This window comes from Garra rufa, chromosome 25, assembly GCF_049309525.1.
Source record: "Garra rufa chromosome 25, GarRuf1.0, whole genome shotgun sequence".
Taxonomy (NCBI): Eukaryota; Metazoa; Chordata; class Actinopteri; order Cypriniformes; family Cyprinidae; genus Garra; species Garra rufa.
In genome coordinates, this window is record NC_133385.1 from 1424942 (window position 1) to 1437266 (window position 12325).

The 12325-nt window shown below is 37.5% G+C and overlaps 1 pseudogene; it reads right to left on the reverse strand.

Annotated features, from left to right (window-relative positions):
• Positions 1–5117: 5117 nt before the first annotated feature.
• LOC141302217 (5S ribosomal RNA) lies at positions 5118–5234 on the reverse strand (annotated as a pseudogene).
• Positions 5235–12325: the final 7091 nt, after the last annotated feature.

Here is a 12325-nt window from a genome sequence, read left to right on the forward strand (position 1 = left end):
CCTCGCACCACCGGTGCTCGGGCCCTAATAATGATTCAAACTGTAAAACTGTCATTCAGTCAAAAAAATAAGTTATCATTTTAGTTTATATTTTTGGAAATATAAATCATTAGTGTTGTTAATTACTGTTATTTATCTTTCTTGCTCAAGCTCGCTATTTTATATAGGTAGCTGCTTGATAGCCTTTAATATAAGCTGAAGTAGAGGGTTTTCCATTGAGGGTAATGAAAATGTTTTTTGCAATGAAAATGTGTCATTTATGCAATGTAGTATTAATCAAATACATGTACTTGCACCTACTATATAGTTAGGGTTAGGATTAAGGTTTGCCTTGGGGTTACTTGCATGTAATTTACTATTATAATAACAATAAGTACATGTAATATGTGTAACAATGTTACCAAAATAAGTACTAGTAGCATTAAAATAGATGCAAGTAAAAAAAAAAAAAAAAGGTTTGCCATAGATGGAACCACAAATGAACCGCAGATGGAGCTGTTACTCAGGAAAACATAGAGATGATCATATGACTTAAGTTGGCTATGAGAAAACTGAGAAACATGTACTGACTGATGATACAGGACTCACTTGTAAGTGTTACATGTAATTCATATGAATACCCTGTATAAAAATATTTTAATAGAAGATTACAATGGCATTAAATGGCATAAAATCAAAAATATAAAATGTATAAACAATTTCAAACTTAATAAATAAATTAGTTGATCAACATACAGTATATATATAGAAAATTAAAGTGTTTCTGACCCTAAATGTGGTTTTCCACAGTATTAAATTAAAAGTTTTCTTTTTTCTGTTGTGCAAGTCATGACATTTGCTTACATAGTTTCCTTGCGTGACATGATTTATATTTGTGCTGCCAGTAATTCCTCAAAACTAGTTTGTTGAGCATCAGTTAACAGGAATAAGGACATGCTATTTTTTCTTGAGTACTGAAACCATAAACAGACTGACTGTGTTTTACAAGTTCTACAAGTTTTTGTCATGTTGATGCTTAATCTTTTAGCAGGGAAAATTCTTTTAAATATAACAATCATGGTTAGTCAAGACAGCAGCTAATAAAGACTCATAAACGTTTTTGTTTTTTTTTAGTTGAATGATTTACATAGATCTAATGATTTTATACTTATACACATTTGGTGTCACAATGCCACAATCAAAAATAAATGGAATACTATGTGTAAAAAATTATGTCATGATATTGTTTGTGTAATTGTGTGAAGACCTCCAATGAGATTCACGCATAATATACCTCTATTTGAGTGTCTCATGTTGTTGTTGTTGTTGTTGTTGTTGTTGTTGTTGTTTTAGTGGATGGATATAATCAAAAGGTTAGCATTAGCAACAACAATACATATTTAACTACATATGCCTTATACAATTTATAAGATCATAATCTCTTTACTCAATATTGAATCTGTATGAAATATTAGCATATCTGTAGTAGTTTCTGTTTTACAAGAAAATAATCACAATGTTTATAAATTAAATCATTCAGTGGCTTGTTACAGGTCTTCTGTCAACTCAAGATGCATCATTCATAATGAGACACGTCACAGAGACATTTTGAAAGATTCATTCACAAGCAAAAATTTGATTGATCATGAACATGTAGGCCTACATGTGAAGTCCAAGACATTTGCAAATCAGTGGTGTAAAGGTGCGTTCACGCCATATCGAAATTCACGTAATTACGAGATTCCAACTTGTAAAAAGCGTTCACATCCTCATAGAACTTGTAAATCACAACTTGTGAACTGGGAGTCTTCTGGGAGCTACGACTTGTACCACATGACTGCTGTACCACCTGAACAATGTAGGCTCTGTTTAGTTGTTAAGAGTTGCCATAGAAAATCATAATATTGTGAACAGCTCAGAGTAGAATGTTACATGTTGTCGTCTTGAAATTACGGTAATTACGATGTGGTGTAAATGCAGCAATCTGGTTCAATCCGTGAAGATGAGATGCACTGCAGTACTTAAAGCAGTTGCTGGACACACAAGATACTCAATGCCACTTTTGATATTAAACCCCACATTGTTGAGGGACTGATTATTTCATTTCTGTTCACCAAAGGTCTAATAAAACTTGTTCTGTTTATGTCTCAGTTGTTGAACTTGTGTTCATACAAATATTTACACGTTAAGATATTTGCTGAAAAACATACCACCTTTTTAGAAAATTTAAATATACACACACGCGCATACAGTTCTTCACATACTGTAGAACCCATTCTTCTTAATCATCTTTGGTGTATTGTTTAAAGATGAGATGAGCCTTACAAATGACAGTCATGCCCTGCCCAAGGTGTTTCTGGAGAACACATCTCAGTTTCATCTTCTCCAATAACAAATGATTCTGGTGAATCACATTATTCTCAAGGCAAAACCAGTTCTCCTACACTACAGAGAACCAGTTCATCACATCAATCACTGAAAATGTAATGATGACGAATCAGGAAATATTGTTTTCCATTGACAGCATGATTTTTCTAAGCACTCCACTTTACTGAATATGTCCTTTAGCTTTTGTTCGGTTGTTAATTAAAAAGGTTATTTAACACAAAATGCTCAAAAAAAAAAAAAAGGTTTTACCTGTTAAAAAATATTTGGGCATATATATTGTTAGGCATTAAAAAAAATCATTTAGATTACGTGTTCAGGATTTTAAGACAGAAAGTGAGTAATGTAGTTGAAATAGTTATTGCAAGTGAACTATGCAGATTCAGTAATATTTGTACAGTAAATGTTGGACAACTAATCATCTTGTTAGAAAATGTAAACAATAATAAAATGTCAAAGTAGAAATATTAAGGTGGATATTTATTCACCTGTCCAGTCTCTCTGGGGTTTGTCCCATGTTAGACATATTTGTTAGATACAACTGTGTGAGAAACGGATGTCTCCAACTTACAAACGAATCAAAGAGGATCAACTCACAAAAGACATCAATGGTCTGCCATTTGAGTCACAAATACATACTTTTTTTGCATAATATTAATGCAGGGAACTTATAAAAATCATATCACACTGTGCTGTGAGTCATAATTTCTGTCAGAGGTGTAAAATACTTGAGTAATTTTACTTGATTACTGTACTTAAGTATTATTTCGGGGGATTTGTACTTTTTTTCTCAAGTACAAATTAAACTGACTACTTGTACTTTTACTTGATTACATTTCTGAAGAAAAAAATGTACTTTTTACACCTTACAATTTAATTTCATCTTGAAAAGTACATTACATTTTATTGTATCTTATGCACATTAAATATGGTAAACAGAAGCTCAAACGTGCATACCTGACGTGACAATCAATGATCAGTGTTTTCATGCATCAAGCACACACATTACTACTTTGGTTATGACTTTTATCAGGTAAATGGCTGGCTTTAAAACTTCACCATCAGGAAGCCTATTGACGTAGCAAATTGCAAAAGTTTATTCATTATTCATTCTATTTTGATAGAGCCATTAGCTGTGTTAAATCGCAAGTGCAGTATGGAGTACCTCAAGGCTCAGTACTAGGGTCATTACTTTTTACACTGTACATGTTACCCTTGGGAGATATCATCAGGAAACATGGTGTTAGCTTTCATTGTTACGCTGATGATACTCAGCTCTATATTTCTTCACGGCCCGGTGAAACATACTAATTTGAAAAACTAACAGAATGCATAGCTGATATTAAACAATGGATGGCGAATAACTTCTTACTGTTAAATTCTGAAAAAACAGAGGTGTTAATTATTGGACCTAAAACCTCCACAAGTAATAACCTAAACCACTGTCTAATACTAGATGACTGCTCTGTAAATTTGTTGTCATCAGTTAGGAACCTAGGTGTGTTATTCGATTTTTCCATCTTAAAAACATATCGAAATTACGACCTATGCTCTCGATGTCAAATGCAGAAATGTTAATTCATGCGTTCATGACCTCAGGGATAGATTATTGTAATGCTTTATTGGGTGGTTGTTCTGCGCGCTTAGTAAACAAACTCCAGCTGGTCCAAAATGCAGCAGCTAGAGTTCTTACTAGAACCAGAAAGTATGACCATATTAGCCCGGTTCTGTCAACACTGCACTGGATCCCTATAAAACATTGTATAGATTTTTAAATCTTGCTATTTACTTATAAAGCCCTTAATGGTTCAGCTCCTCAGTACTTGAGCGAGCTCCTATCATATTATAGTCCCTCACGTCCACTGCGTTCTCAAAATTCTGGCAATTTGATAATACCTAGAATATTCCAGTCCGTACCCAGCTTAGATCACGGATCACCACCTGGAGATGACTTCTATAGCCCTGAATGTCAACCAGATGAGCTCCAGAGATGAATCATCAATGAAGACCTCTCCACCTAGACAGCCATCGGCGCTACACCACAGAAACCTGATGAGTTCTCTACAATCGGACATTGGTACAAACTGCTGGTTTCGTCTGGCCAGAGGAGAACTGGTCCCCCGACTGAGCCTGGTTTCTCCCAAGGTTTTTCTCTTCATTCTGTCACCTGTGGAGTTTTGGTTCCTTGCCGCTGTCGCCTCTGGCTCGCTTAGTTGGGGACACTTTCCAGCGATATCCTATACTATTTGAACTGAACTGGACGAAGATATCAGTGAATTCATTGATGAACTGCCTTTAACTGAAAATTTGATTGTTTACAATAATAATTCGTTACATTTATATAGCGCTTTTCTAGACACTCAAAGCGCTTTACAATGTCAGGGGTATCTCCTCATCCACCACCAATGTGCAGCATCCACCTGGATGATGCGACGGCAGCCATAGTGCGCCAGAACGCCCACCACACACCAGCTTACTGGTGGAGAGGAGACAGAGTGATGAAACCAATCGGAATATGGGGATGATTCGGAGGCCAATGGGCAAATTTGGCCAGGATGCCGAGGTCACACCTCTACTCTTTTCGAAAGACATCCTGGGATTTTTAATGACCACAGAGAGTCAGGACCTCGGTTTAACGTCTCATCCGAAGGACGGTGCTTTTTGGCAGTATAGTGTCCCCTTCACTATACTGGGGTGCTAGGACCCACACAGACCACAGGGTGAGCACCCCCTGCTGGCCTCACTAGCACCTCTTCCAGCAGCAACCTAGTTTTCCCAGGAGGTCTCCCATCCAGGTACTGACCAGGCTCAACCCTGCTTAGTTTCAGTGGGCAACCAGTCTTGGGCTACAGGGTGATATGGCTGCTGGATATAATGCGTTACTTACACACTATTGTCCTGTTTAAATACTGTGCAGTTGCTTTGACACAATCTGTATTGTTAAAAGCACTATATAAATAAAGGTGACTTGACTTATTTATTTTGAAAACATATATCCGAGCTGCAAACCATGATATCACTTTAATGTTACTAGACATTACTTTATCCCGCTTATATCATATAATTGTTTTCCCTGCAGATCTTAAAAAAGGTAACAAAGCCTTAAATTAGATTTTAAAATAGTTAAATAAAATGCATTGATTTTTTTTTTTTTTTATGAGGACTGACTGCATAGGGCGCAGAGGTTGAAAGGGGCCCAGAATGGGGGCGTAGAAAACTCAGTGGAGGGGGGTGTAGCATGGGTCAAGAAAGAACGTCTCGCTTACAAAAGTAACCCTCATTCCCTAAAGGAGGGAACAGAGACATTACGAGTCGAGTGACATAATTTTGGGGATGATTAGATTAGATTAGATCCAACTTTATTGTCATTACACATGTACAAGTACAAGGCAACGAAATGCAGTTTGGGTCTAACCAGGATTGCAATAAGCAGCAAGTGCAGGATATAGGTATATTTAATAAGTTATGAGTGCACTTATAAGAGATATGGACAGGGAGAAGCATATTTACAGATGAAGTACTGTGAGTATAATTTACAGATGATAATTAACTACAATTAGAATGTACAAATAGATTAACATAATATACAGGTTTCTATTAACTTTAATATATATTGCAGGTAGATGTGAACATAATATACAGGTTGCTGTTTACTGAAGCAGTAATTTACAAATACACATGTATAGATATAGATTAATCACAGATTTACACTATGTATATGTGCAATGGAAATGTGCATTTACAAATGGGTATGTACAGAGTAGTGCAATGCATATTAAATAGTGCAATGGTAATGGGGAGAGTGTGGGGTGTGTGAGGAGGGCAGAGGTGTCAGTGAGGGGCAGAGTTCAATAGGGAGACAGCTCTGGGAAAGAAGCTGTTCCTCAGTCTGCTGGTTCTAGTCCTGTGGCATCTGAAGCGCCTGCCGGAAGGCAGGAGAGAAAACAGTTTGTGAGCGGGGTGAGAGGAATCCTTAAGAATACTGCGTGCTTGACACAGACAGTGCTTCTTCTGAATGTCCTCAATGGTTGGGAGTGGAGTCCCTATTATGCGTTGGGCAGTTTTCACCACCCGCTGCAGTGCCTTACGCTCCGCAACAGAGCAGCTTCCGTACCAGACTGTGACAAAGTTCGTAAGGATGCTTTCTATCGTGCAGTGATAGAAGTTCACCAGGATGGCTGAGGACAGCTGGTTCTTCTTAAATGTTCTCAAGAAGAACAGGCGCTGGTGAGCCTTCTTGACCAGGCTGGAGGTGTTGGTGGTCCAGGATAGATCCTCTGAAATGTGGGTCCCCAGGAACTTGAAGGAAGAAACAGGCTCAACAGCCATCCCATTGATGTGGATGGGTTTGTGTGAACCTCTTCTTCCCTTCCTGAAGTCCACAATGAGCTCCTTGGTCTTGGTGGTGTTAAGGAGCAGATTATTGTCTGTGCACCACGTGGCCAGATGCTGGATCTCCTCCCTGTAGGCAGTCTCATCGTTGTTGCTGATGAGACCGATCACTGTAGTATCATCTGCAAACTTGATGATGGTGTTAGATCCATACACAGGCTTGCAGTCGTGGGTGAAGAGGGAGTAGAGAAAGGGGCTCAGCACACAGCCCTGTGGTACACCAGTGTTGAGCGTGACAATGGTGGAGCAGATGTGGCCTGAACTAACATGCTGAGGTCTGTTGGTCAGAAAGTCCATAATCCAGTTACACAGTGAGGTGTTAATGTCCAGGTCTCTAAGTTTGGTGATTAACTGAGAGGGTATGACAGTGTTGAATGCCGAGCTGAAATCAACAAACAGCATTTGTGCATAAGTGTTAGTATTGTCCAGGTGTGTGAGTACAGAGTGCAGCGCTATGGAGACTGCATCATCTGTGCTCCTATTGCCACGGTAGGCAAACTGGTGTGGGTCCAGTGTGGATTGGAGAGAGTTCTTGAGGTGTGAGAGGACCAGCCACTCAAAGCACTTCATAATGATGGGTGTGAGTGCTACAGGGCGGTAGTCATTCAGGCATGTTGGGTTGGAGTGTTTCGGCACTGGCACAATGGAGGTGGATTTAAAACATGTGGGTACAGCTGCTTGGGCAAGGGACATGTTAAAAATGTCTGTGAGTACACCAGCTGCTGCTGCACATGCCCTTAGTACGCGCCCAGGAATACCGTCTGGTCCAGCAGCCTTGCGTGCGTTAATCCGGCTCAGTGCGGTGTGTACATCAGAGGAGGTTAGTGAGATTGGTCGGTTGAGAAAGTGATCTTGGTGGCAGTCTCTTTATTGTCTCTCTCAAAGCGAGCATAAAAGTCATTTAGCTCATCCAGGAAGAAGACATTAGTGGCTGTGGGGGTGGAGTGGCTGGGTCTGTAATCGCTGATGGCCTGAATACCCTGCCACATGCGTCGAGGGTCAGAGTTAGAAAAGTGCTCCTCTATCTTAAGTTTGTAGCAGTGCTTGGCCTTTTTGATGCCCCTCTTCAGATTTGCCCTGGAAGTGCTGTAGGCCTGTGCATCACCTGATCTGAAGGCAGTGTTGCGTGCTTTCAGCAGGAGATGCACCTCCTTGTTCATCCATGGCTTCTGATTTGGGTATATGGTGATCTGTTTCTGGGTTGTAACACTGTCCATGGTGGTGTTTATGTAATCCAGAACAGAGGAAGTGTAGCTGTCAATGTCCGTGTGAGAGCCACAGGTGGCCTGAGAAGCAAACATACTCCAGTCAATGTGTAGAAACCTGTCCTGGAGTGTGAAGTCTGCCCCTGCTGGCCACACTTTGATGGTCTTCACTGATGGCTTCACACGGTTGATGAGGGGTGAGTATTTGGGGGTGAGGAACAAAGAAAGGTGGTCTGATTGTCCCAAGTGGGGGAGGGGGGGTCATAATATAGGCTTCAGCCATGTTTGTGTATACATGGTCTAAAGTTTTGTTTCCTCTGGTGTGACAAATGTTTTGGTGAAATTTTGGGAGTACTGTCTTTAAGTTTGAGTGATTAAAATCCCCCGCAGCAATAAATGCAACCTCCGGGTGAGCAGTTTGTTGTTTGCTGATGGCCGCGTGAAGTTCATTCATAGCAAGCTTGGCATCAGCGTCGGGAGGAATATAAGCAGTAGTTATAATGGTGGAGGTGAACTCCCGTGGCAGATAAATCATAAGTGTAAATGGGCAGTGTAAATGAGCAGTGTCTCCCAATAATAACAGAGTTTGTGCAAGCTTCGTTAACAAATGCAATCCTCCGCCTCTGGTCTTAAAAAAAAAAAAAAAAAAAAAATATATATATATATATATATATATATATAAATGTGGTCTAAATTTAAGGTTAAATGAACACTTGATGGGCCAAAAATATTTCATGACCCTTGTAAACTTGTAAACATCACATTTGTTTCCAAGGAGAATGATTAACATTTACATGTAGACATTTAGCAGACGATTTTATCCAAAGTGACTTACAAAAGGCATTTTGTTTTAATTATATAATAAAAAGAAACAAATAATCACCAATTTAAATCACTGATCTGACTGTAGCTTCAATCCATTGATCTGCTTATGAGAAAGGACGATTAGCTGGTAAAAACACACTCTCCTGATTCACCTGTGTGTGAGAAATAAAATAGTCTTTCAGAAACACATGATCAGAGTTCACTATGATGTTAAACTTATCGGTGACCAGCAGATGGAGTTGTTACTTAGGAAAACACACAGATGATCATGCCACTTCAACAGATCTGAGAGACAACCCTGAATAAATACAATTAACATAATGAACATGCAATAGTTAAGTAATATATATATCATTTTATTAATATGAAAATAATTTGCATGTTATTAATATGAATACATATTATTTAATTATATTCGTAAATTAATTTTATTTCACCAGAAGGCATTTATTGGCTATAATTCTCTAAATTCATACACAGTAATATTAGAAAACACTGTTGGCCTATTCATGTAACTTTCTCATGTTTGATGATTCTAAGTGCAGATCTGACTATTTCGCTTTCTAGTTTTACATACACAGTGTTTTTTTTTTTTTTTTTTTAAGGAGCTGAATATTCCTTGAAAGTTTCTGAAACTGAAAGCTTCTGTTTATAGATCTAATTAGTCCACATGAAAAAATAAATAATTACACAACTGGTTATAACAACCCTTCAAACCCCTCCAAATTCAGTTTATGGGTTTAGAGTTTTTGTTGTTTAAGTTATCAAACATATTTTCTTTCAGTGAAAATTATTTATTGGCTTGTCTGTCCTGTTCTTTCAGCATGTTTATCTGCAAATCTGCAAACATTTAGCCTATGTGTCATCAACATTAGACTGAAAACATAAATGGGTACAACAGGTACCATTTGATTGACATGGTTCAGCTGTAATAATCATTATTTTTTGTAAGTTGTTAATAATGGGTGATCACCACAGAATATATATATATATATATATATATGTATGTATGTATGTATGTATGTATGTATGTATGTGTGTGTGTATATATGTGGTGGTGGTCTTTATAAAACAACTGTTTATTTTCACATGCATTTAGTTATGAATTAAAACAAACAGAAAATGATAGTGTTTTAGTCACCAAACACGTTTTTTTTCCCTCAGTGAAATTGAAAGTATTATATTCTGAGTTTGTCCTGTTCTGCAAGATTTTTTTTTATCTTGACGTTTATTTGTGTGGTTTCTTTGCGTCAGACTGAACAAAGGTTTTGTTTTAGACATTGACACCCTTCATATTTGTGCTGCCAAAGTAATTCCTCAAGTAGATTAAGCATCAGTTAATGATCGTGAGAAATGAGGACATGTGGAGGGGATTTCTTTAAATATTTAAAGCATGTATTTTTCTAGTTCTGCAAGGATTTAATTGTCAAAACAACCTGGAACTGAACATGTTCAAAACTGTGGCAAGGATACTTCAGGAGGAACATCTCCAGAGTGAAGAAACGGGCAGGTCAAATCATCATCTGACCCCTCTCACCCTGACCACAACTTGTTAACACTCCTGCCCTCCAGCAGACGCTACAGATCTCTGTGCACTAGAACACCTAGGCAAAAACTTAATCTGCTTTTCTCTCCAGGTCATTTCCACTTTGAATAACTAGCACATCGATTACTACCTGCTTTTATAACTCACAATTCAGAATAGATACTTATAAATTAAGTATATAAAGTTTTATTTATACAGTTGTATATACAGTACATAATCCACACATCTGTACATAAACCTTTTGAGCTGGATTAAACTGCTTTGATTTAAATTAATAATTCTTTCCCCCGGTTTCACAGACAAGACTTAAGCCTAGTCCCAGACTAAAATGTAAATCTGAACTGTTTCAACTGAAATAAACTTGTACTGACTGATCTTAAAATATATCGGTGTCTCAGCTGGTGTCCCAAGGATGGTCACCAGAGGACACTGTGATTATGTGTGAGCACATGGCTTGTAGTGTGTTTGTTTGTTGCCATGTGCTCTCTCATTACCTGCCCTACTTAGTCTCCCTGTATTTGCAGTCCTCTGGTGGTTTGTTAGATGTTTGAAGGTGTGATGTATTTTTCTGTTGTGTCCAGTTCTACTGTGCCTTGCCAAGCCTTGTCAGTTTGTTTTCCCCTAGGAGGTAGTTTTGGTTTGTTTAGTTTTTTTTTACTAAATAAATTGCCTATACTTCATGCATTTAAGTCCTCACCTCATGTCTTCATACGGACCGTGACAATTGGTGCCTTTGTTTTGTTTCTAGATGCACACCAGTAAAGTTTTTTTTTCTAATTCCTAATTACTTTAATGTCCTAATTGAACTTTGGCCTAATCTTGGTTTAGTCTGAGCCCTGTCTGGAAACCAGGCCCTAATTTTGTATAGTTATTTTTAGGATGCTTTTCTGTGAATGTGTGAGACTTCCAGTTTATCAGAATCAGCTTTATTCGCCAGGGGCCCGTTTCAGAAAGGAGGTTAAGTGAAAACTCTGAGCAAGTCAACCCTGAAATAAGGGAAACTCTGGGTTTTCCGTTTCAGAATGGGAGGTTTATCAAACCTGAGAAAGCAGGGTAAGTCAAGCCTGTTTCTGAAAGAGAGGTAACTTATACTCAGAGTCAGTTACCTTGGTAACTTACTCTGTGAACCAAACCTGGTCAGGAGCAGGTTTTCTTCGGTAAACCCAGAGTTTCTTTCTGTCTCCTCCCCGTTTTTAAAGCGTAAGTGATGTTTAAATACCTCATTCACTCATTTATGCTTCAAAAATACTTTTCTTAGTGAGTGTTTTGGAATGTAAATTTAGTGCATTTTACTTAAAACATGAAAAATAATCTTAAGCAAATGGAAACAAGATTATTTTTCTTACCCAATTGGCAGATAATATGCAAAATAAGACAAATACACTTAAAATATTAAATAAACACCTTATGTGCACTGTAAAAAAAAAAATAACTGAAATAAAGTGCAAAAACAGTCATTTTACAGAGATTTTCATAAAAAGTTTTACAGAAAAATGTTATCTTACAGATTTTTCCTTGTTTCAATTAGGATATTTTACTTTAATTTTACGTTTTTTGCTTGGCTTGCCAGTCATTTGACTCTTTTTTTGCAAAACCTATTTTACCTAGATTATTACAGTGACTGCACTAAATGTTCTACAGAGAAACACTGTCATTTTGCAAATCATTACAATAAAAAACAATACAATAAAGTGTCAAAGCATGCTCAAGGTGGAAAATTAACAGTTTTATTTAAAAGACAAATACAAAGTCTGCACAAAAACCATAATTTACTTAATTTACTTACCCCCATGTAATCCAAGATGTTCATGTCTTTCTTTCTTCAAATCAAAAATAAATTAAAGTTTTTGAGGAAAACATTCCAGGATTTTTCTCCATATAGTGGACTTCAATGAGAGCCAATGGGTTAAAGGTCCAAATTTCAGTTTCAATACAGCTTTCAAAGGGCTTTACAAGATTTTTTTAAATTGGAAACAACAAGACAATAATACTA